This window comes from Crotalus tigris, unplaced genomic scaffold, assembly GCF_016545835.1.
Source record: "Crotalus tigris isolate CLP2741 ecotype Arizona unplaced genomic scaffold, ASM1654583v1 scf7180000017624.2573661763:2888555, whole genome shotgun sequence".
NCBI lineage: Eukaryota > Metazoa > Chordata > Lepidosauria > Squamata > Viperidae > Crotalus > Crotalus tigris.
Window position 1 is genome coordinate 960420 of NW_024096519.1, and position 23901 is coordinate 984320.

The 23901-nt window shown below is 37.8% G+C and overlaps 1 protein-coding gene across 5 annotated transcripts in view; it reads left to right on the forward strand.

The window, feature by feature from the left end:
- The window catches only part of TWIST1 (twist family bHLH transcription factor 1), a 170857-nt gene that overhangs the window by 13211 nt on the left and 133745 nt on the right, over positions 1–23901 (forward strand). For 4 of the 5 annotated variants that reach the window (XR_005555385.1, XR_005555384.1, XR_005555386.1 and 1 more), the window contains exon 2: positions 14879–14966. The exons of the other annotated variant lie outside the window; for it this stretch is intronic. The gene's annotated coding sequence lies outside the window, so the exon portion shown is untranslated. The remainder of the gene's footprint in view (positions 1–14878; positions 14967–23901) is intronic. 5 annotated transcript variants of the gene reach the window in all.

Sequence of the window (23901 nt, forward strand, 5' to 3'; positions counted from 1 at the left end):
TTAAAGTCTGGCAGATGTATAGAGTTATCTCATCTTAAGATTTCAAAAAATACTGTGGCTTATTCACAAATATGCTTGGGGCTGTCCTAATCTTAGTAGAATCTTTGGCTGAAAATTCATATGATGTCACAATAAATCTGATGGTCTTTAGTACTGATGAGAAATAACAATATGGTGATGGAGGGGAGGGGTGGCAGAGAAAAAAGGTCCAAAAGTTAAAAGTAAATGAGGTTTGATTTTCCAAATCTCTTGCTTTTAATTTGGTGATGGTGGATTTTCTTTTAAATATCTTGAGTCTGAGATTGGGCTGAATGAATGTTGGTTTTACTATTTTTTTTTATACTGAAATTATGATTGCATTTCTCAAACTTGCTCAGACTTGATTTCTGTTGACTTCATGGAATCTTGCCATTTCCTTCATTCCAGAATGTTTCTCACATCCCTATACCACCCAACCTTATCCTATATAGCTTCCAAGTCCAGAAAAAGTTGGCCAGATGCTGCCACCTGTTGCAAATAAAGTCCAGCCCATTTATCTCAATGCAAGTTATTCCTTAGGAGTGGTGAAGAGTGTTGTTTGTTGTAATCCATGAGATTTAATGGCAGTAAATAGATATCCAAGTGTTTTGTCTATAAGCCTCCCCAGCTTGCTCAAGGTATGTTTTATGCATCTAAGTGAAAGAGGGGAGCTTTGCTATAGTTTGAACAATGAGACATCTTGATTTTTAAGGATACAGTAGTTGGAACTGAGTGGCACAATTAGCAGATGTGGCCACTGCCATCTGACCCTCAATCCCACCTCCCCAATCATTGCCAGAAAAAGGGCAGATTTCAAGAAAATTCACCTATGTGTTAAAACATGATGATGATTCATGCTATATACTGAGCTACCCATCCACCTTAGTCTGAAATGTTTTGCTAACTCATAAAATTAGGTAAATTGAATAAACCCTGCTTAGATTAACTATGGGTAAGTGTACCATATAAACACAGATCCATAGATACCAACATCCTCTGTTGTTAATGTGTGTTTTCTTTTTAAGAATTAGTATGATACCAAAAAATGAATAAAAATAACTTTAGCGGGAGAAGGTAGAAGAGCCTCCACCGATGAAACCTTGTCAGTTTCTCCTTCCACTTTTTTCTCTTCCATCAGTGTTGCCTTGGCTTTGCAGTTCTTAGGCCTGAAGAGAAACCTGTGAATGCTGACCTGGATCCTGGGTTATTTCTCAGCAAGTACAGACTGCCTTACAACCATATGAATAACTGCCTCTGCTCACTTTACTTTGGGATTAGTAATAGGAAGCATTCAGGGCAGAGAATTTTTAAATGGCTTTAAGAACTATATATGGACAATTGACTTGAGGAAACTAGCATCAGGGATTTGTAACAGAAAAACTAAAGTGGAAGATGGCAATAAGATGGATATAAGGCTGAAGTGACAAGAGGGTTTTAGGACATACCTAGGTGAACTAAAAAAACATATAGGAAGACCTTAGGTGGAAATAGCCCTACAGAGGATTAGGCTGAATCCTTGGTAGAAGAATCAAAGGTAACTAGCTATTAGATAACACTGTTCCTTAATTTATTGGTGATTAAAATGGACAAATATAGAGAAATATAGATACTTCTCTCATTATCAGAATGCTGAGATGAGGAAAAACAGGACTTTGTATCTTAAGATAAATATATATTTCAGCCTTTGGTTAAAATGCAACAGCACAAATATGCTGTTCTCTTCTCTAACTAAAGTACTCTTCTCTTCTACCTGGCCAGATGCCTTAAGAGAAGTTGTTGTCAAAATAGAGATGAAGCAAGGGGGATTTGTATAAAGGAACTGGAGAGAGCAAAATCTTAGAGAGAAATAAATCTGGCTACTGACCAGAGGTACCTTGTGCCTCCCAGATATATCTTTGATCATACCTTAAATGGGTCAGCTGATTTCAGCAAGAGCAAGATATCAAATCTAACACACCTTGAGACTGTATTGATACTCCTAATGACAACTTGAGATTCTTCCACACTTCTTGCAATACTTTACACATACTTTATCTGTAGATAGGTCCCTGTAGCAAATAAATGGGAATAGTATTATCAAGGTAGTATTATGTAATATTCCAAGTGGGGACTGCCATAGCATGCAGTTTGTTCATTGAAACCTTAGCTGTGTCTACTTATACACCAGAATCACCGAATTTAACAGGTAAAGGCTGTGTAGGATTGCAACAAATGAATCCTAGAAGTGTATCCTATTCACCTGTATGTGTAATGTTACCATGATACATATAAAGTTATGGCTTCTCTTGTATACTTATAGTTATGTAAAGACATATTGTGCATACATAAAATAACACATTAGGGCTGGATTCACATAAGGTGTTAGAGATCCTGAATGAATACATATAACACATTAAAACAAAACTAAGTGTTATGCTTTTCAACTCAAGTTCAAGTTCTTATCTATTAAGAACACAAGATAGAATGGTAGTCTTTATAAAAGTGGCTGTTATTCATTATGGATAAATATTATTCAATCTTCATCTATGGCAGCTTTCTGTATTTTTATATACAAAATTATCTTCAAATGAACTGATCCCATGTGAATTAAGTACAAGTATTAGGGAGCAGAAAGATAGCGTAGAGGTAGCATCTATTGTTAAAAACTTCCTCTAAAACTTCCCCTTCTCAGATCACAGCCTTCTATCCAGCTGCTGCAAAGCTAATGCCACAAGGCGATGAGGACTTGAAAAACAAAAATGTTATTGACTTCATAACCAAACTGATGGAACAAATAATACTGTCAATTTTTGGGCTTCTGACTTCAGATAAAAATAAACGCAGTTGGTTGATTTGCAAAAGGTTGAATAGCTCCCACCCAAGAGAGACTCAAAACAAAATGAAGCCTTTTTTTTTTAATGGCAAGTTTGAGATCTTCCCATTAGGAGTGTTTCACACAGAGGGAGTTAGCCCATTAATAACTCATGTTGACAATAAGAGTGCTTCTACTTTAAAGTTTAATTGTAGCAACATAAAAATTGATAACTCCAAGGACATTCTATCACCACTGTCCTTGAGAAGAGAAAGCCTGAATAAACAACCTGTTCCTCTAGCAGCAAGTCAGAAGAACTCTTACTGTAGAGACAAACTTGATTAACTCTTTAAGTACCCTGCTAAATACTGAACATATCAATATTATAAAGAGTGTGATAATCTGAGGGAATTATTAGCTACTATGAATAGAGCTGCTAAACCTTTAGTAAAGCTGGTCACTCCAACTGCCAAGAGTAAGAAGACCCATTTTGAGAAACCATCTGCTAGTTGTTCCTGTATTTCAACCTGGAATATGGATATGAAAGAGAATAACAAAGAATCTTTGGGAGTAATTTCTATTTTACTCCCATCACTCCCTGATAAAACAACTCACCATATAGAAAATGTAAGTAACAAAAATAAAATAGAGGTCAACAGGCAAGAAATAAGATGCAGTCAAAATCTTGGTGAGTTACCAACCAAGGATGGTCTTAGAGTAGAATTGAGTTATAAGGGGGTCAGCCTTAGCTTAATGCTTCAAAAAGTAAATACAAACCCCAAATCATCAGGTAAAGCTACATCTCATGTAACAGTTCAAAATGGGCTAAAGAGAGAATCTGAGGTAAGAAAATCATCCTCACTTAGAAATAAGCTATCCCTCCTGGACTTTTATATTGTTCTGAGTTGTCAACCTGCAAAAGAACCCCACATCCAAATTTCTGCTCACCTCAAAACATACCCAAGTTTATACAACAGCAAGGCAGTGATGAAAGGATACAAACTCCAAGCCAGTTTTTTTTGGGTTTTTTTTGACACTGAAGGAATTATGGACAACATAATTCCCACTGAATGACTGAAAAATCCACATGTTTCAATCCAAAATCCCAATATCTTTCCAATCATTCCCATTAATGTTAAATACACAGGTTCTATCACATTACTGACTTGGAATATTGCTGACCGGAAGAATAGAGTAACAGAAGTGCAGTTCCTCTCTAAGTTTGTTCTCATAGCACTCCAAGAGACTATAGATGAGACAAAAATTCATTTAGCAGGCTTTAGATCCTGGACTACTGCTACAAGGAAATATAAAACTAAAGGGTGGGCATTAGGAGGACTCATTACAGTAGCCAAAGCAGCTAGGCCGGCAAGAACAGGAATCTCTCCTTGGAGTTGACTCTCCCCATTATTTAGCCATAAAATTTTCATATACATTTTCTGAAATAATTCTACTGAACATATTTATCACCACCCACATCTTGCCAATTTTCTCCTTATATCTGGGTGACTCTAGAAAAGATAAATCACCCTAATATCAGCAGTATCATGCCAGAGAAGGCTCCTCATTAGTAAATATTGTACATCTGAATGTTATCCTTGAGAATTATCTTATAAATGTTCCACCCTGGCTCTCTAGAGACTCAAATGAAATACTACTGATTCATAATTGATCTCCTTGATTCATAAATGTAGCTTCTGTATTTTAGGAAGTAAAGAATCTAGTTTTATATACCCTTTTACATATCATTCAGGAAACTCTAGTAGTGTTTTAGATTGCATACGTTTTACATGAAAAAGAGACTTGAAATAATTCATTTTCTTTCTCTATCCAAGGTCCAGATAAAGTCTTGATCCATTACATTGAACTGTGTCTTTCATTGAGAACATTTTTAACCGATAAGCATCCTACTGGAAACCAAGAGCAAATGAGTTCAGATTGGTTTGATTCAGACTGTTTATGTACCAGAAAGTTACTCAAGGCAGCAATGGGCCACACCCAGGGACACCCTAAAAAAGAAAACAATGCTAAAATATTAAAAATAAGATATGATTACAAGAAATTGGTAGCCTCTAAAAATGTTCCTGCAAGGCTAAAATATGATCAGATATTTAAAAGGACAGATACTGGAACTGAAGTTCAAATACTCTGGTCACCAAATGAGAAGACAGAACCCACTGGAAAAGACCCTGATATTGGGAAAGATTGAAGGAAAAAGGAGAAGAGGACAGAAGAGGATGAAATGGTTGGATAGGCTAAATAGGGCAGACTCTGAGAGATAGCAGAGGACAAGGAGGCCTGGCATGTTATGATCCATGGAATCATGGAGGGTCAGGCAACACTTAGTGACTGAATAACAAGTGGAATTTTCAGCAAAAGGGTCCTTTTTTTTTACTGGAATATTGTATCAGGTTTGTTGAAGGAATGCAAATTTGAATTTGATATTCTTATTCCAGCTTCAGTTTGGGAGCATTTTTATGCAAATCTATTTATTAATTCAAACCAATATTTCCTACATAAGCAAATTATTGATATTCTAGCCATTGAAAGCCTTCTGTCCTGGTGTCCAATGTTAGTATCAGAAATCAAAATTATTATCCAATCTCTGAAACCTAATAACTCTCCTAGAACTCTTCATGACATATATTGATTGATGGACTCCATTGTTACCAGGATTGTTTTTTCATATTAATAAGTTGAATCCCAGTCAGATGGGATTGTCATGCCATTTGTCAGACGAAGACAACTAGATCCACATGTGAAGAGTGCAATTAATAGTTTTACTGTTCAAGCCTATATACAGAAATCTCCTCAGGCTGATGGTTTGTGCCTGGATAAAACTAGATAAGGTTCAATGGCATCCAAGAGGTTTTGGACTTTGCCCTCTTGCACCTGTGTAAGGATTCTAGACTAATTCCCTGTTTGACTCCTTCCCCTGGCTCAGCCAGTCTCTCTCTTACACATTTTATATATATATTTAAAGAGAAACAAGATGAACCAAAAATTATATACCAATAAGATTTATTGTGACTAAAATGTATTCAAAATATCTGTTGAACAAAACAGAAGACTGGATAATGGAAATAAATCCCTTAAGGAAGGAACAAGCAGGCAATTATTTTATTTTATACCATCTTGTAACAAAACAACTAATTAATGGGAAGAAACTATGTAATGCCTTTATAGAACAGAGGGTGGCTTTTAATTTTATAAACAGAAACATTTTGTGAAGAAATCTGTCAGCTTAAATATGGAAGCCAGACTCTTATATTTAATTAAGGCCCTCTACTCAAACACTCATTTGAAAATCCATACAGGTGTAAATGGTTTTTTTAGCAAGAATATACAGTACCTACTCATAATAGTTTTAGGTAGGATCCCTTTATGCTTCACACACTCATATGTCAAAGATCCATGATAAATTCATTAGTATCCTTTTATATGTTGATGATATGGTTCTAATTGTGCACTTTCAAATACACCCGAGAAGACTGTTGCAAACTAAATAGTTAGTGATCTTAATTTTCTAAATATCAGTAAAATCAATCAACTGATGGCATTTAGCAAAAAAATAAGCATAAATATAGATGGCAGACAAATGGGAAGTCTATTGATCATATGATTTTTAAAAATTTATTAAAGAGTGGGGTTTTTTTTTACCAATACAGGGCTATGGGTAAATCATGTTAAAAGAAGCTCACCAGGGGTTGAAGCAAGTATTAAAAAATTATATAAATTATCCAATTCTAATTACCCAGTACCTTGACTCCTATACTGAAAGTATTCAGGAAAAAATAGTTCCAATCCTAATTTATGGTGCAGAATTGTTGGGCCTTGCAAAAATCAGCTCACTTGAACAAGTCTAGAACTATTATTCAAGAAGAATACTGGGATGATAAGACAATGTCAGCCCCTTGGGTCAGAGCAGAAACAGGTACCCACTCCGTATATAGCCAATTAACAATTAAAATATTCACATACTGGCAGAGGATCCCTTCAAATGGACCCTGAGAGGCTACCCAAAATAAGTTTAGAATAACAGGTAAGTATGGCTCAATCAATTTACCAAAATTGTTTCGTAGCACGGGTTATTTATTCTCAACTCCTCCATGGCAAGGGGAATTTTTAAGCAGAGAGTCCTAGATATCTATACTCAAACTGGCATGGAGTTATTGGTAACAAATAAATCCTTAAGTTGGTTGGGTAAGAACAAAACTATTATTTTTTCTTACCGAGGTGGCGCAGCAGTTAGAGTGCAGTACTGCAGGCCACTTTAGCTGACTGTGTTCAGCAGGTCAGCGGTTCAAATCTCACCGGCTCAAGGTTGACTCAGCCTTCCATCCTTCCAGGGTAGGTAAAATGAGGACCCAGATTGTTGGGGGCAATGTAAATATATATATACATTGCTTACTGGTGTACACCGCTTAGAGAGTGCTTGCACTTAAAGCGGTATATAAGTCTCATAAATAAAATAAATAAAATAAATTTTTCATTTGAAAAATAACTGCATTAAATTTAATCCAATTCTCAAGAAGGACCTGTATTACAGCCAGATTTGAGTTGTTGGATTCCATGGCCAAATATGGGCATGAGAGGATATACATATGCAGTGTGTTCCATCCATCGAAGATGTTTTTCATGTTTTGTTTGATTGTTAACTATATACCCTCTTAGGCTTAGATACTTAACATTCTAACTTGAAAGAACAGTCCACTAGGATGTGAATCACTGAGTATTGTATTTCCTCCTGGGTTATAATCTATACATCATGAATACAACTACTAACTAAGGCAGTTGACCAAGGAGCCATTATATTGAACAGATTGGAGCATCCATAAAGGTGATGTATTTACCTGAATGCTGATTCTTTGTATTAAACATATGTATTTTATTATTGTATTTTTCTTTTATCTATTTTATCCAAAATGTGTATTCTGCATTTTATTTCTGTTTTATATTTTGATACAGTCATAAGACTAATCAATCAATCAACTATCTACGAGAGCTAGTATAATCTAGTGGGGGTGGTATATGACTATGGAAACTTGAAGTGCAAATTTATCAGCAACCATGGAAACTAATTGAATTGGGTCAATTGTTCTAATCTCCACCCAGGAAGATCATTGTAATAGGAATAAAATGGGAGGAGCAATGGTTATGAAAGAACTCAAATGAGTTCTTGAAGAAAAGTCAATGAATAAATGAGACCAGGGATTCAAATGAATAGATTTAAAGCAGTTTCTTTGCTTAGCATTTTAATTTCCAATGTAGTCAGTGTGCTGTTGCTGTGACTGCTGTAAAACCACAAAGCAAAAAATATTACAGCATCTAAAGTCTCATACAAATGGACTATGTGATTGGTTTTGGTTACCATAATAATTGTGTTAACTTTAAAAGTACCACATTACCCTGTTTGTATAGTTTATAGCATATATACCCTGTATTTCAGGGTAACCACTGTGCCCATTCTACAGATTAAGGTTAAAGATTCATATATTTGGGGGAAAGTATACCATACTGTCTTTTTACCAAACTAACATGTGTTCGGTAAATTGACAGTCTCACTATTCTGCCACTGGAAATTAAAGGAAACTGAATAATTGCTAGTACCCCAGTTAAGTATATTGCATTGCATTTGAAAACACCTGTCAATATAGTAAGCATTAAGACTGCAGCATCAGTCTATCATCTGCAACAGTCTCACCTGAATAAATTGCAGTAGAAAATAGCAGTCTACTTCCAAGTTACTTTATAAAAGCCACAGCTTTTATATAGTTTGAGTCTCTTTCAAAAGCTGCTCTTGAAATATATTTCACTGCACCATTTTATAATCATTCACTCAGGAAGCAGCCCCGCTAGAGAAAAGAGGACTTAACTTCTGAATAATCATATATTAACCTTCAGTCCACCTCTGGAGAACCTCATCCGGATCCAGGCCTCAATAATTTCAGCAAAGATGTCAAAATATAGAACATGAAGAAAGTGTATATTTAAGTCAAGCATTTTTAACTACTCTTGATTTCAGTAGTGTATTTATACAAATGCTCTCAGTGCAATTTTGCTGTCTTACGCAGGCACTTAATTTTCCTATTAAAAACAATGAGACTAAGGAACATTTAAATTAGGATGAATTATGTGAAGGTAATTTGAATTTACATATACTGCTGAAGTATAATTTGTTGAACTACAGCTTGTGAGTAAGTTGCAATTGATTGCCTTCATATGTTGCTGTCTTAACTGCCAAATTAAACTAATTTCCCCAAATTTTAGTGTCATCAGCCAAAAAGAGCATGAAAATTCTGGGAGCTCATGATCAATATCTGGAGTTCGAATAGGTTGGGAACCCTTTCTTTTTTTCAGAACTCAAAGTAGCATCCCTCTTCCCATTTTCCCCATGATAACTTGAAAGGTAGGTTGGACTTTAACATGACTGACTTTCTGGTATCAATCCAGCACACTGTATCGAACAAATAACAATGCATGCACTAAGCCAGGACCTTTATGTTATAGTTTAGTTGACTGGTTGGAACCATAGCTCCCAGAATTCCTCTGTTGTCAGAAGAGAACAGGCTATGGAAGTCTATCTGCATTTAGTTTACTGATCCACATTTCACACAGGTGCTTAAATAGAGGTTTAACCTTAAGAAGATGCTGATGGACTCTTTTACTCAAATTCTATATATTTTTGCTATATTTTCTTTTGTGTTTAAATTTAAATTTTATTGTAGTTAGTAAAAATATGACAATCAAACATTTTGATTTTATGATTAGTAAATGTTTTAGTAAATTCCTATAGTATATAAGTTACACTACTACTTTTATGGGATGGTTGCATTGTTACTCTTTAAAACTTCATTTTGCTGGATAAGAAAGAGCTTTGACCTTGCTGAACTCTTTCTTCTTCCTTGGCATCAACATCATTCTAAGTTATCCATTTCTAAAATAGAAGCAACTTCTCCCAGAGTTCCCACTTGAGATGTAAATAATCATTCTTAAATTATCCTGCTTCAAGCACATTATGCAAAGACACTTTGGAAATGTTGGGAAAGGTAGAAGGAAAGAATGACCAGCAGCAAGGTGGAATCAGTTACAGTGGTGATGAGTGCACCTGAAAAAACAGGATAGGGATAGATCATGGAGAAAATCTATCCATGTGGTCGCTAGGAGTCCAAAACTCCTAATCAATCAATCAATCAATCAATCAATCAACCAATCAACCAATCAGCACCTTAATCCCTTTTAAGGTTCAGCAGCTTTTTGAATGAGAAAGGAGGGGGAAGGGATTTGTGTGGACCTCCCATAGATTTCTTGTATTCTAGGAGTTCCAGATTGTTGACCTTGGCGATATTAAGACTGTGGTCTACTCCCTCCGGGAAATCAGCGGGTGGGCCTGGAAACAACCACACACTTACTCCGCTGTTTTTTTGCTGGTTCTTAGAAAGCCAGGAGAAAAGTTAGAGGGCTTGAAACCCTTGGAGAAGGTGGCTTTTCCGAACAGCCCCGGCAACCGCGGCAACTATTTGGATATGTCCGACTAGAGAAGTATATTCAGTATATAGAGGCTGAGTGCTTGAGCTCAGCAAACCTCCCCCCCAGTCGACGTCGCCTCTCTATTCCTCTCTTCTCCTGGATTCCTGCGGTTGACAAAAAGGCACTTTTCACACACAGAGAAATTATAATTGATACCTCATCGGGAAATTAAAACGAGGCGGCAATCCTAATCCATAACATGCTTTTTGCAAAGTTAACTTCTTCAAAACCAGCGAGTCTTACTACAGAGAGAAATGGGACCTTCTGACCTTTTTGTGAGGGGACCTAACAAGCTTTCCTTTTCTGAGAAGAGGTAGAATTTTTTTTTGCCTATTAACCAAAAAGGGGAGGAGTGGGTCTCCTCCCGATGTACTCTAAAGTTCTGATAAAATCTGTTGGTTCAGGGCTAAAAAAGGAGACCCTTTGGTGTTCTTAGCATTGTATAATTGCTGTGTTGAATGACTGACATTCCAGTACAAGTATGTCCCATTTTTTGTTTTTCTTGCTTCCCTGCAAAATCAACCACGATGATTACTAAAGCTCCATATGAATGTTTTATGAATGATCCACATGAGGAATAATCTTGAGTGACAAAATGAGTGACATGGGCGTAAAAAGAGAGATTCTCCTGCCCGATCACAAAGCAGCGAAAGAGAAACTGGCTTCTGTCAGTCCCTACTTGGTCGGACACTTTGCTTAAATTCTATCAACTTTTTCTCGTCTCCCGCTGACTTGCTCTTCTGCTGTCAAGACTTATACGATTTCCACTACACGAGTTAATAAAGAGTCAGTACAACTCCGAATCTTTTTCGATTAGTTCGTTTACAGCAGGTTTTGTAGCATTAACCCCATTTTCGGGTTTCAGGGCTAGCGCTGCGTTGGCCTAAACTGTGATAGGCTAATTTTTCAAGGAGTGAGCTCTGGCGAGCGTAGACGCGTGGGACTACAGACGCTATGAAAGAATCGATCCTTGAGGGTCTCTTTCAAGAACTCGGTCTCCCGAGATCTGGACACAGAGGTCTCCACGTTCAGGAGGTGGGCGCAGAGAGTTAAAGTATTCTGTATTTCGTTGCTACTATCTCAAGGTCGTTCTTATTTGTGTATCCCTTATTTTGTAGCCCTACATTGGGCTTCCGGTTTCTCTCCCCCTTCTTTTCAATCAGTTGATTTTAAATTTGCGGCCAGAATGTTGGGAATAAGCTCCTCCCCTACCCCTGAGTCAGTGAATTTCCCTGCGACACCTAGATTTTTCAATGTTCAGGAGGGATTCGGGAGTAAAGTTTGTATTTCTTTTTTTTCTTTTGGACTTATTGTTTTCAGGGATGAGTCCTACTCTGAAGTGATGTTGGCGGGGTGTATTTATGGTTATTTGAATATGTTATGCTGAATTAACTGAGTCCGGGATGTCACAACTCATGGTCATAAACGTACTGAATCATAACTCACTGGATCAAAAATAAGGTTGGTTTATACTGAGCCACCAGGTAGCCAAGCACTATTTCACTTTTATGTTGTGTAACCAAGCTTTTAGATAACAACTATTAAAAGCCATTAAGCATTCAAAGTGCCTTGATAAAATTTCCTTCTAGAACTGGCTATAGCAGAAGTAATTATTTCTACATATCTTATTCAGGAAAGAAAGACGCTTCCTTTTCTAATTCTTTTTTTTTCCCTACCACTTCTTCAGTCTTCTCATTTAAATGTTCTTTATTTGTGTTAGATTACCTAGCCAGTCACTTCCAGACTTATTATTTTATATAATTTACAATTTTAAAAATGGACATCACAAGGATATTCAGGAACCTTGTAGACTTTTTCATAGTTAATAATAGTATACCCAAGAAACACAAATGGAACACAACAGAAATACATTTCCACTTGCAGCTTTTTTCTTAAATCCCCCATTCTGTCATAATAGAAACTTATCAGTCAACCTTTAAGGTGCCATAGCACTATAACCTAATTTAATAGTAGTCTAAACCAAAGTATAGCTTGCTTGCTTATGAGTTAAATGTTAGTGAACTTAGCCAGTCTTGGTTTAATCTGTAAAAATTATTATGCAGACCATAGCTCACAGAGTTGTATGAATCCAGTGTATTTGGGCATACTTGTTGTCATAGTTCTGCATACCAATTAAACTAGGGGTTCATTCAAAAGCATTGCTTTCTGATCAAGCACATATAAGATCCCATAATGTCACATTTTCCCCTTAAAATGATTCTTTTTCCAGTGTCCTTTGATCATGGCAACAGATGTGAAAGACGTTTTGGTGTGTGTGTGTGTGTGTGTGTGTGTGTGTGTGTGTGTGTGATAAAATAGAAACCAAGGAGCTCTTCCCAAAGTTGGTGCTGTCCAGATGTGTTGGACTACAACTGCTAATAATCCAGGCCAGCACAAGAGAGGTACCCCTCCCCATTGTTTCCACTTTTTGTTACCTTCAGTTCTATTTTTGCCAGAAAAATGCAAGCATTTAGATGTGGTGGACAATTTTAAGTTAAAAAAATATTCTATATTTGTGATTAGCCAATTTTACTGCAAAGTTTCAAAGATTTAACTTCTAAACAATGGTTTTGAAATATTTACACTTTAAACCAGATTACTTTGGATTAGCTTGCCTTCCAGTTTCATTAAATTTCAATGCCCATCATCCCAAGCCAGGATAATTTAATACTGTTTTGTCAGACTTTTATGAGAGATAACATCAATATATTTGGAGGATTCCAGCATCTTCTAGAACTTTTTTCAACCTAATATCCTTTAGGCAGAAAATCTCATTAGTTAAGTTTGAATTGAACCGCAGTTTGACCACATTTTATCTCAGCCTATTAGATTAATTCAGCCCATGTAGTTAATGTATGGGCTCAGTTAGATGCCTTCTCAAAATTGGGTGATATGAGTAAATCATAGTGTGGGTTTTTTTTTTTTCTTCCTCTGTTCAATCATGTTGGGTTTTCAGAATCTACCTGGACTAATCTGTGAGGTTTTCTTGTCAAGGTTTTTGTGAAGATTGCCTCCTTCTTAAGTCTGAGCAAGAATGATTGGTCCAAGATCGTCCAGCTGTCTTCATGCCCAAGGTCTTTCCATTTCTAGCCTGATGCCTTAATCACTACATCAAGCTGGCTCTGTAGGTTAACATGATGCAAATCCAAACATTGGGATAGGCTCACACCAAACTCTTTCTCAATCTGACCTATCTCTCAGTGTTGTTATACAAATGAAGTAGATAAGGGGCACCTCAAAATATTTTTCTAAAGAGAAATCACTTTTCCTTTACTTCAATTTGTTTTGTATTTTGTATCCTTCAATGAGCCAGCAAAATCTTGGGGCAGACAATGTAGCTGAATCCAGAAAGGGTTAACTATGGGAGTGGGGGGGGGGGAGAAAGCTGGCAATAGGCAGGTATGTTGGGTTCCTTTTCCCTCCATTCTTTTATGAGGGGAGGAGGGATGTTGAGCCATGTGTTAACGCAAGTTAATGAAATATTTCTGCTATGCTGCTCTGGTGCATCTCTCCCCCAGCAAACATACCACCTCCCCTCTTTTCTTTTCTTCTTCATGAGCTTCCTGAAGCACCTTTCAACTTCAAGGGCTTTACACCAATATAAACCAGATCCAGAGCAGAGCGGCTTTTCCTCCCCACACCACCCCCTCCCTTCAGATCTAAACTTAAAACATGTATCGTAGATCAGTTTTCATCCTGTGAATTTAGGCACAACCCCGAGACCTGTCTTTTCAAAGAGAATGGAGGCTGGAGTCTGCTATATTTAATCCAGCCAGCTATTAAATGTCCTCAGGCTTGAATCACGAATTTCAAACAGGAATCTGGAAATGGGGGTAATGACAGATTTTTTCCTCTCCCCTTTTTTAAACAGAATAAGGAAGGAGAGCAGGGAAAAGAAACTTGCTTTGATTTTGGGACAAAAACAATAAAACCTTTTCCCAGCACAAGAAAAAGAATACATGGACAAAAATAAATGAAGGAATGTGGAGGATTTTACATGGGGCCCAGTACAATTTTAAAACCTATGTTTTCCTTAATATTTATAGGCTAAGGTAATATTGCCTTCAACTTGAGCTTGATTCCTGATGACTTCATGGACATTTTCATATTGCTTTCTTGGCAGGATTTTTTAAAAAGATCTGCCACAGCCTTTTTATGGAGGATTCTTCAACCTCCCGGTCTAGCTTACAGCACAGATGTTCCTGATGGTGTTGTAGCTTCCAAATTCAGGCAAATGTGAAAATATTAGCCCCAGTCTTCTCATTTGTCTTACTTTCTATATTATGATGTGTGTGATTTTTGTTTATTGGGATAGATCCATACTTTGCCTTCATTTTCTTAATTTTGTTAATTTGAGTGGGACTTAAATCAATTTTAAGGATAACTATTTTAAACTCTTCAGTATCTATGTGGATATTGCCATCTTTGGATCCAAACTACATCATAATTAATATTTTATAAAGTAACAGTGTTTGCTTGTAATAGAAAATGTAACAATGAGACGTGCTATATTAATGGATTAAACCTGCACTTCCACAGCCACCTACTCTGAGCATCATTTAGCTGATTCCAAGAAAATACAGAATTGCTGAATGAGACTCCGTGGGACATTTCTCAGTAGCCACAGGTATAAAATTTCTGCTTTAGGAGATATAAATTTTTGTCAAATTTATGTTTATTTCAGTTTGGAGAACAGGTCCCTTTCTCCTTCTCTTAATATGTGAAGGAATAGTATTTTTAAAAAAGGATGGTGAATAATCTGATTAAATGGCCAGGGAATTAAAATTGTTTAAGTTTTGAACATTGTTCAAAATATTATCTACTGTGTTTTCCCAAAAGTAAGGCCTACCCTGAAAATAAGCCCTAGCTTGATTTTTGGGGTGGACCTAATATAAGCCCTACCCCAAAAATAAGCCCTAATTTTGGGGTGAGGACTAAAATCAACCTAGGGTAGGGATGGGGGTGTAGAGCTGCCCCCCACTTACCTGACAACCAGGCTTCTCCTCGACGGCCCACTTCTTCTGAGGCGTCTTCTGCAGCCAGGCCTGTATTTCTCAGTCATAGGCCTTTCTGCAAGACCTCTGCAGCCGAGAATCGAGCTATAGATTGAATCGGTTGCAGTGGCCTTCCGCAAAATGCAGGCCAAAATGCAGCTGCAGAATGAAGCAACTCCTTCAGCCAGAAGAAGTGGACCAACTGGGCGGACATGTCAGTATTGGAGGTGAGTATAAAAGACATCCCCCTAAAATAAGACCTGCCTCTTTTGGAGGCAAAAAAAAAAGGGACCCGGTCTTATTTTCGGGTAAACATGGTACTTAAAATTGACATTGCTAGCTATGAAGTCTGGTGAAAAAGTATATTTTTCTGGGCCCTCTTTCCCCAGTTATATTTTAGCATGTATCCTAGCAAAAAAGCCCTTGGTCTCAGTTGTCTTCCAAATAAATGGATTCAAAGCTTGCTGATATGAATTCTACAATAACTGTTTCACAGTCCCATCTTTGCAATTGTTCAACCTAGGAAGGTTCTTGATAGCAACAGCAGGTTCTTGATAGCAACAGCAAAGGACTTATTAGGCACCACAGGACTTAGCAGAAAAGTATGCTGACTTAAAAAAAAGTACTAGTGACCATATTTCTACCCAAAAAAGCAGAAGGGAGATTATGGCCATGTGGAAATGAAAAACAGATGGCACTCCTGGGGTAAAGTCATGGACAGCTTTATGGGGCCCAGCCCCAGAATATAGCGGTCCCTTCTACTGTATCATCTTCCACATCTTAGGTGCTTTAAGTTTTAAGCCATGGTTGGAACATGTCAGGTAATCTATTAAAGGCTTCCCTGTCCTCCAAAGGATAAATTTGGGGCCTATGGGAATAGCCCTGGGATCCCTGCTGCCAAAAAGGGAAGTAACTCTGAAAACCAATGAGCAAAAACCAAATGCATGATGTGCTCACAACAACTTCAGATGGCCAAGAGGATCAGATTAGATTCTTATAGCCAGCCTTTACTTGCTAGGATGCATTTCAGATGGAGCAGAACTTGTGGCTTTTGTTGCAAGAACCTGGAGGCACTATTTTTGAAGTGGAGCAAGAACAATCAGTCAAAGGCTGAGTTTGCTAGGGCAGGTTGAGCAGGAAATTTTGCTTTCCTTTCCCTGAGAAATGATCAATAGGACATCTCTGCTCCCTGGCAAAGCTCCTATAGTATCAACCTTCTTGTCCTGAAGTTTCAGTAACTTTTCATGGTGCCGAAACTATTGGTAAATTTCCATGTGAGAAATATAATTCATATGCATTTATTTCCTCAACTAAAACCAAAATAAAATCTTTTGAGAATTAGTTTGTTTTCCTTCCCATCTCACGTCAGCTGCATAATTTCTTGACTCTCTTGCCATCAGTGGGATTGCCTTGGTGGCACAGTGGTTACAATGCAGTATTTCAGGTAAATTCTGCTGATTGCCGACAGCCAGCAGTTCGGCAGTTCAAGTCTCACTGGCTCAAGGTTGACTTAGCCTTTCAGGTAAAATGAGGACCCAGATTGACTCTCTAAACTGCTTAGACAGGGCTGTAAAGCATTGTGAAGTGGCGTGTAACTTTAAGTCAGTGGTGGCGAACCTATGGCACAGGTGCCAGAGGTGGCACTCAGAGCCCTGTCTGTGGGCACGTGCACCATTGCCCCAGTCCTATGCCTTCAGCTGGGTTTTATAAAACCTTTTTGCTTTAGGTCTCCACCGCCATGTGCAAAAAAAAAAAGGTTCAATTAATCAATTTCAACTTCTTGCAGGAAAAAAAAAGATCTTGCAAAGTTGGAATTGATTGATTGAATTTTTTAGTCCCACCCGGTCTGCTGTTACCATTGCAGTGACGCCCACCCAATGGGCCACACCCACCCAATGGGCCACACCCACCCAGCACTCGACGATGCATAAGTGGGTTTTGGTTGCAGTTTGGGCACTCAGTCTTTAAAAGGTTTGCCATCACTGCTCTAAGTGCTATTGATATTCTCTCTCTCTCTCTCTCTCTCTCTCTCTCTCACACACACACACACACACACACACACACACACACACACACACACCTATATTTAGAAGCCAGGAGCTGGATTATTTGCATTAATGATCATCTAGGATTTTTATTCCCATGAACAAACATCTATTTTGGACTGGAAGTGATTGTCAGTTTCCCGAAATCCATTGCATTTCACTGAGAACTGCTGACATGTCTAACAAGGAAAATATGCAAATTCTCCAATTAAGCATTTCATATATTGCTATATACTTGCTAGAGACATTAGGAGGATTCACTTCCCCAACAGTTAAATTATTGTGATTACAAGGTGAAGCATTTGAGCAGCAAATGGGCTTCTTAAGAGGAGAGATGCATAGAAATTTTCTTCCAAAGAAAACATCAAAGAGGATGTGGAAGAAATGAAGAGGAGAAGCATCAATCTTACATATAGTTACGTAAGTGTTCATTGTCCTTTGTATATTTAGCCCGATGCTGAATTATGATGCTGATTTAAAGTTCCTTTTCTTGGCAATCTCTTGCATAGCAGATATAGCAAGATCCTTTCTGTATATAATATATAATAGTTGGATCTTGAAAAGTTCCATCTAGATAGGCAAAATAAACTTAAACTTGTATTCTTTTGTGAATAGGATTAGTGCAATCATTTTTAATGTTGGAAAGAACTATTTGCTAGGTCCAGCAAAAACCCAGCTCCTTCCCTTCCTCTTTAGAACCACACCTCCACAGTTTCCCAAAGACTTAAAAGCTTTGAGCATTGATCATGCTTTCTTGCTCACTTATGAAGCAGCATTTATAGCTTCTTTCTTTCAGCAAAAGTTGTGTTGGCACTCATGTGCTGCACATTTTATCAAGGTTAGGTTAGAGGCAAAGGCCTCCCTGTTCCTTTTGGTTATCTAAGGCCTATTGTGAGCATCAGTCTTGCTCCTCAGTCACTGGCTGTTCAGGGCCAGTCACCTTTGGCAATGGGAGAGAGAGGTTGTCCCCCAAAGAGCATTTCTTCTATTTCTCTTGCATTCTTCTTGGAGGAATAGCAACAGAAATATGTGGAATGAGTTGAAAACAGAAACAGAAAATAGAATGGTATCAGGAAAGTAAGGGGGAGGGGGTATTTTAACCATCCCTCTCCCTCAGATAAAACCAACCAACTAGCAGACACAATAGTGCAGTATGTATGGTATAGTTTTTGATATGTTCCACCATGAGTTCCTTAAGACTGATGAGCAAGTGTGCAAAGCCATTTCTAACCAATGCCTAATCCATTGGGAAAGATAATTTTATTGGGATAGCAGAGCACTCTGTAGTATTGGGAACTAGCACCAAAGAAACTATTTTCCTCGGCTTCACTCTTCCTCTATTTCTCTTACAACCCATAGGTTGCATAAAGAAGGAGGAAAAGTGGCTTCTTCTGTATCAGTTCTCTCAGCATCAAAAAGACATTAATCCTCAAAGTGCTAGCTGAAGAACTAATGCCATTCCCTGTGGTAAAGGTGTACAGGATATGCTCCATGAGCATTATTGGCATGTGTGCTGTACAAAGAATTTTTCAAAAACCATTGGACTCTCTCTCTCTCTCTCTCTCTCTCTCTCGCTCTCTCTCTCTCTCTCTCTCTCTCTCTCTCTCTCTCTCTCTCTCACACACACACACACACACACACACACATACACACTCATTCATTCACCCACTTTCCTAGAAATGTAGAGTGAAGGAAGGAAAGAGGGACCAGGTTTCTTCCCCATGCATCTCTTGTCATGATGGCAGGAGACACAAAGGGAATTGGCAGAGATTGACCAATCCCACTAAGTGATGATTTAATGGACTACAGAACTGATGGCATAAGGTTCATGGATTTCACTGAAACCAAAGGAAGCATTCACTCCCCCATGCCTAATTCAACTATGGACAGAATCCTTATTTTGCTTTCCTTCTCTGGCAAGACTGTGCAAAGTTTTGATTTCATTTTGAATAACATTTAATAAAATCTCCAAATCAAACTAACTTTCTGGAAGTAATGAAGTAAGTTGAAGCTGTGATCCGGAATCAAAGAGGTTCTTTTGAGTTGTTTTAGACAGTTGAATTGGCTTTTGTGCATGTGCAAAAGTCTCTTTCAAAGATCACCTTGAACTTGACTCATTTCAATAATTCAATAATTCAGTAATTTTCCAATTCAGATATCTGTTCAAATTAGACCAACACATCTGCATACTCCTATTCATTAGCTATCTGAAATCCAAGAGCATGTTATCCTCTATCCCTTATTTACAAGCAGTATGTTTTATATATGACTTCCTGGGGAGCCATGGTGAAAAAATGATAATCACCTCCAGGTCCTTCTTTTGACCTTTTTCCTTGCATTGCCTTGGCTGTTGTGTTGTCTAGAAATTACAAATTCCATTTCAGCTAAGATAGAGTTACCATGAAGAATCAACCAATTTATGAATGAATCACTTTTGAGATTTTGCTTAAATTAATAGGGTCCTCAAATGAGGTCTGTTTGTCAGACTAAATCATAATGCAGTGTTTTGATTTATAGTTTAGCATATTGTGGATATTATTGTTTGCAAAATGCATAATTATTAACTGATCTAGCTAATGTTAGACTACCTTTAAAGGAAGGAGAGAAGAAGATATTTTTTGCATCCAGTGATTAACAGGGGACAAAGATTTTTAAAATCAAGATAGAGAGTAGAAAGGAAATGGCTTAACATATTGACCGGACAGGTTGCATATATTTTACAGTATGCATTTTTCTCCTCCTCCTCCTCCTCCTCCTCCTCCTCCTCCTCCTCCTCCTCCTCCTCCTCCTCCTCCTCCTCCTCCTCCTCCTCCTCCTTGCCTAACACCTGAGGTTGAGTCACTTAGTTTAGCTTTTTATCTCTCTGGAAATAATATGAAATAATAAAAGCTTTCCTTCCTTTTCATGTTGCACCAAATCACTCTTATTATTGCTATGGCCATTCTCTAAAACAAAGGGAATTGCTTTCTTGGAATTTCACTTGCAAGGATTGTTTTCGGGAACAAAAACCTGATGACAGGGTGGAGAGGAGACTTCTGAAAGGTTTCTGGATTGCCTTTGAATCCAGGACATCCTCTCCCTAGATGAAGGGGCTGCTGCCTCTTCTAGGTGTCTTAGATATAAAGAACAGTCCTTTGATCTTCAGTTCTGGAAGGGTGAAACATATGATGGGTCCCAAGGTGATGGTGGTGGGTTGATAGAAACACATTTTGGCTATGATTTATGAGCAAAGCTCTTTTCTGATATTGCCAGATGTAGAACATCTTACCCTTCTAAAAAAAGGTTGAAAAAAGAAAAGAAAGAAAGCAGGAATCCATGTACATTTTCTTCCATATCAGCCTATTTTGGCTTCTTTCTGTCTTTTTTTGCTTACAGAAGTAAACCTGCCTGTGCTCAGTGGGCAGACTCAAGGGTAGGGTTATTCAACACACTGAACTAAGGCTTTACAAACCATAATTAGTTGGCTGTGTTCACAGAATAAAATGAGTTGTAAACTCTTATTTGCAAACCACCCACATTATGATGTTACTTGAACCAGGCAGTGCTTTGACTGCAGCATGAAATAGTCCAGTGATGGAATAAAATATCTTTAGGATGCTTGTCCAAAGACTTTTGATATTTTGGAATCCAGTACAGTTACTAATCCTGCTTGTAAAATGGAGAGCTGAGTTCTAAAGAATGCTTACCATTAAAGGGACTCAAATGTTAAAAGAAATTTGACTGGTGACTATTTTCAAGAGGCCAATTGAAGATTAAAATTAAAATGTGCAATGGTGGGGAAAGTTTGGGACCAATTAGAAAGGGTTGTGCTGCAGATGTGAAAATTACAGATCCAGGTTCAAACTTGTCCTCAGTTCAGACAGTGAATTCAGTGTGACTACTCTGCCCCAGTCCATCCTATCTCATACAGCTGTAGCAGAGATAAAATTGGAGGGTGCTCTACAGCCAGAATCTTCAGTCTCAGTTCAAGAGCTCCGTCATAATGCCATGTTGTCTCTTATAGGCTAGAAAATGTCTGACAAAATTTTATTTTGCTACTGAATGGCCATGAGTAGTTGTTATATCTTGGCCTAATTTATTTTACTGGTTTTAGTGACAAAAAAAGCCTAGGCACTTGGTGAAATGGTAGAATGCAATTAAAATTAATAAGGTTAAGTGAGGTTTTTGGCTTCAGAATTAATGAGTGTCATCATTAGACTATATGAAAATAATAACACAGAATGATTTTCTTAATCTTCTCTGATGTTACATTAAAGCTTATTCTGAATAGATATACATGTAAGATTAGGCTGTGAAAATATGTAGTTGACCCTGAAGATCTAGGATTAATGGCAAGCTAGGGATCCAGATGGAAGAAGTGATGAGTGCCCCAATACCCGTTAGTTTAATAACATTACATTGTCTAGGAGTGGCAGGTTAGTTGTTTAGAGCATTACTGTACATAATGTGATCTGCATAATTTTGCCCAGTTATTCAAGACTCATTTTATATCTTTTAAGTATCAAAGGTGCCAAGAACTCTCTAGGATTTGGATGGTTGGACTTGTTTTCAAAAACTTGATCTGTGCTTGGCTATACCACCCAGTTCAACAAAAATCAAAATCACTTTCAAATAAGCTAGTATGCCAAATGGCTGCACATAGGGTTCCTTTCATGAAATTCTGTAACTAGGAATGGAGCAAAAGAGTTTTTGGTTTCTGAAGAAAGTATCTTCACAATATGATGACAGAGAAAGAAATGAAAAATATATAAATGTATATTTTATCTTGATAGATCAAAGCAGTTTACATGCTTCATTTATCGTTGTTCCCTTTGTCAGAAAAATAGGATGGACTGACTAATATTACCTAATGAGCTTCCAAACTAAGGCAGGACTAGAACCTGGTTTTTTATGGATCCTGTCCACCTTAACCACTGTATTATATTTTATTTAACCAATTTTGCTCTCTAGTCTTTTCATGATAATCATATCTCAGATCTTGAATCATTATTGGGTAGATTCCTCATTGCTTGCTGTAGACTAAAGAAATCTTTTAGAATTTTTTTTTGAATTCAGCCTAGATTTAATAAATTGTACTTGGAACATCAAGAATTTCATACCTTAAATAGATTGTGCAAATTTTTAAAGTATAAATTAAACATTAATCTATCTATTAATTACGTATTTGCTATGATTGTCCTGGTTTAAGGAAATGTCAAAATAAAAATGAAACAATATTGAAAAGGTGGGTATAAAGCAGGGGTAGGCAACCCAAAACACTCAAAGAGCCACTTGGACCCGTTTCCACCAAAAACAAAACACAGGGAGCCGCAAAACCATTTTGATATCTAAAATGAAGATAACACTGCATATATCCTTTTTTACCTTTATTATAGGTGTGTGTGTGTGTGTATGTGTGTGTGTGTGTGTATGTGTATACACACACACACACACACACACATTAAAAATAAAAGTAAAAATATGACTCTTGGGAATATCCATACTATTAAAACAATGATCACTAAGAGAATGCTTTAAGAGAATAAAATTACATACACACAAAGGTAAAAAAAGGATATATGCAGTTTATCTTCATTTTAGATGTCAAAAGGGTCTCTCTCTCCCTCCCTCTCTATCTGCCCTTGGTCTGCCACTCCTCTTCCCCCACTCTCTCTCTCTCCCTCTCTCTTTCTCTCTCTCTCTTTCTCCCCCCCCTCCTATCTGCTGCTCACCTGGCAAGCTTCAAGCTGTTCTCCAACAAGCTGGGGGTAGGCAACCTCGTCTCTTTTATGACTCATGGACTTCAACTCCCAGAATTCCTGAGTCAGCCTAGCTGGGCTAGCTAGCTCTCTCCTGCCCTTCCTGCTTCCTGCTTCCTGCAGAGACGCAGCAAAGGGAGGAGCTCCGCCCAGAAAGCTTTTCAGCTCCTCGGAGAATACTGTGAGTGCGCTCTCTTTTACACACACACACACACACACACACACACACACACACACACACACACACACACACACACACAGAGAGAGAGAGAGAGAGAGAGAGAGAGAGAGAGAGAGAGAGAGAGAAGCAGGGAAGTGCAATTGCCTCTCTCTGTCTCTGTCTCTCTCTGCAAAGGCAGAGGAGGCTGGGAGCCACAGGGGAAGGCTCAAAGAGCCGCATGCGGCTCCGGAGCCGCAGGTTGCCGACCTGTGGTATAAAGTGACTTTGGTAGGAAGAACATTACACAGCCTAATGCAAAATTACACTGGATGACTGCAGACATTGAGAATTGAACAAAATGAGCAAAAAATTTTATCAATTCCACCTGCATGGATTCAGTCCTGATTCCAGCTGTCTTTTACTAAGTATGAAAGATAGCAGATATTTCAAGTACAAGGGCATAGTTTATATTGCTACAAAACTGAAGATTTCCTAGCTTGCCCTCAGCCACTGGGTTACATTAAAGAAGTTATAAAAATATGGCAGCAGATTAGGTATAGTGTGATATCTGGACCAAATACTGGAGGCTTTGCTCTGGTATTACCATGTGTAGGACAGTTCCAAA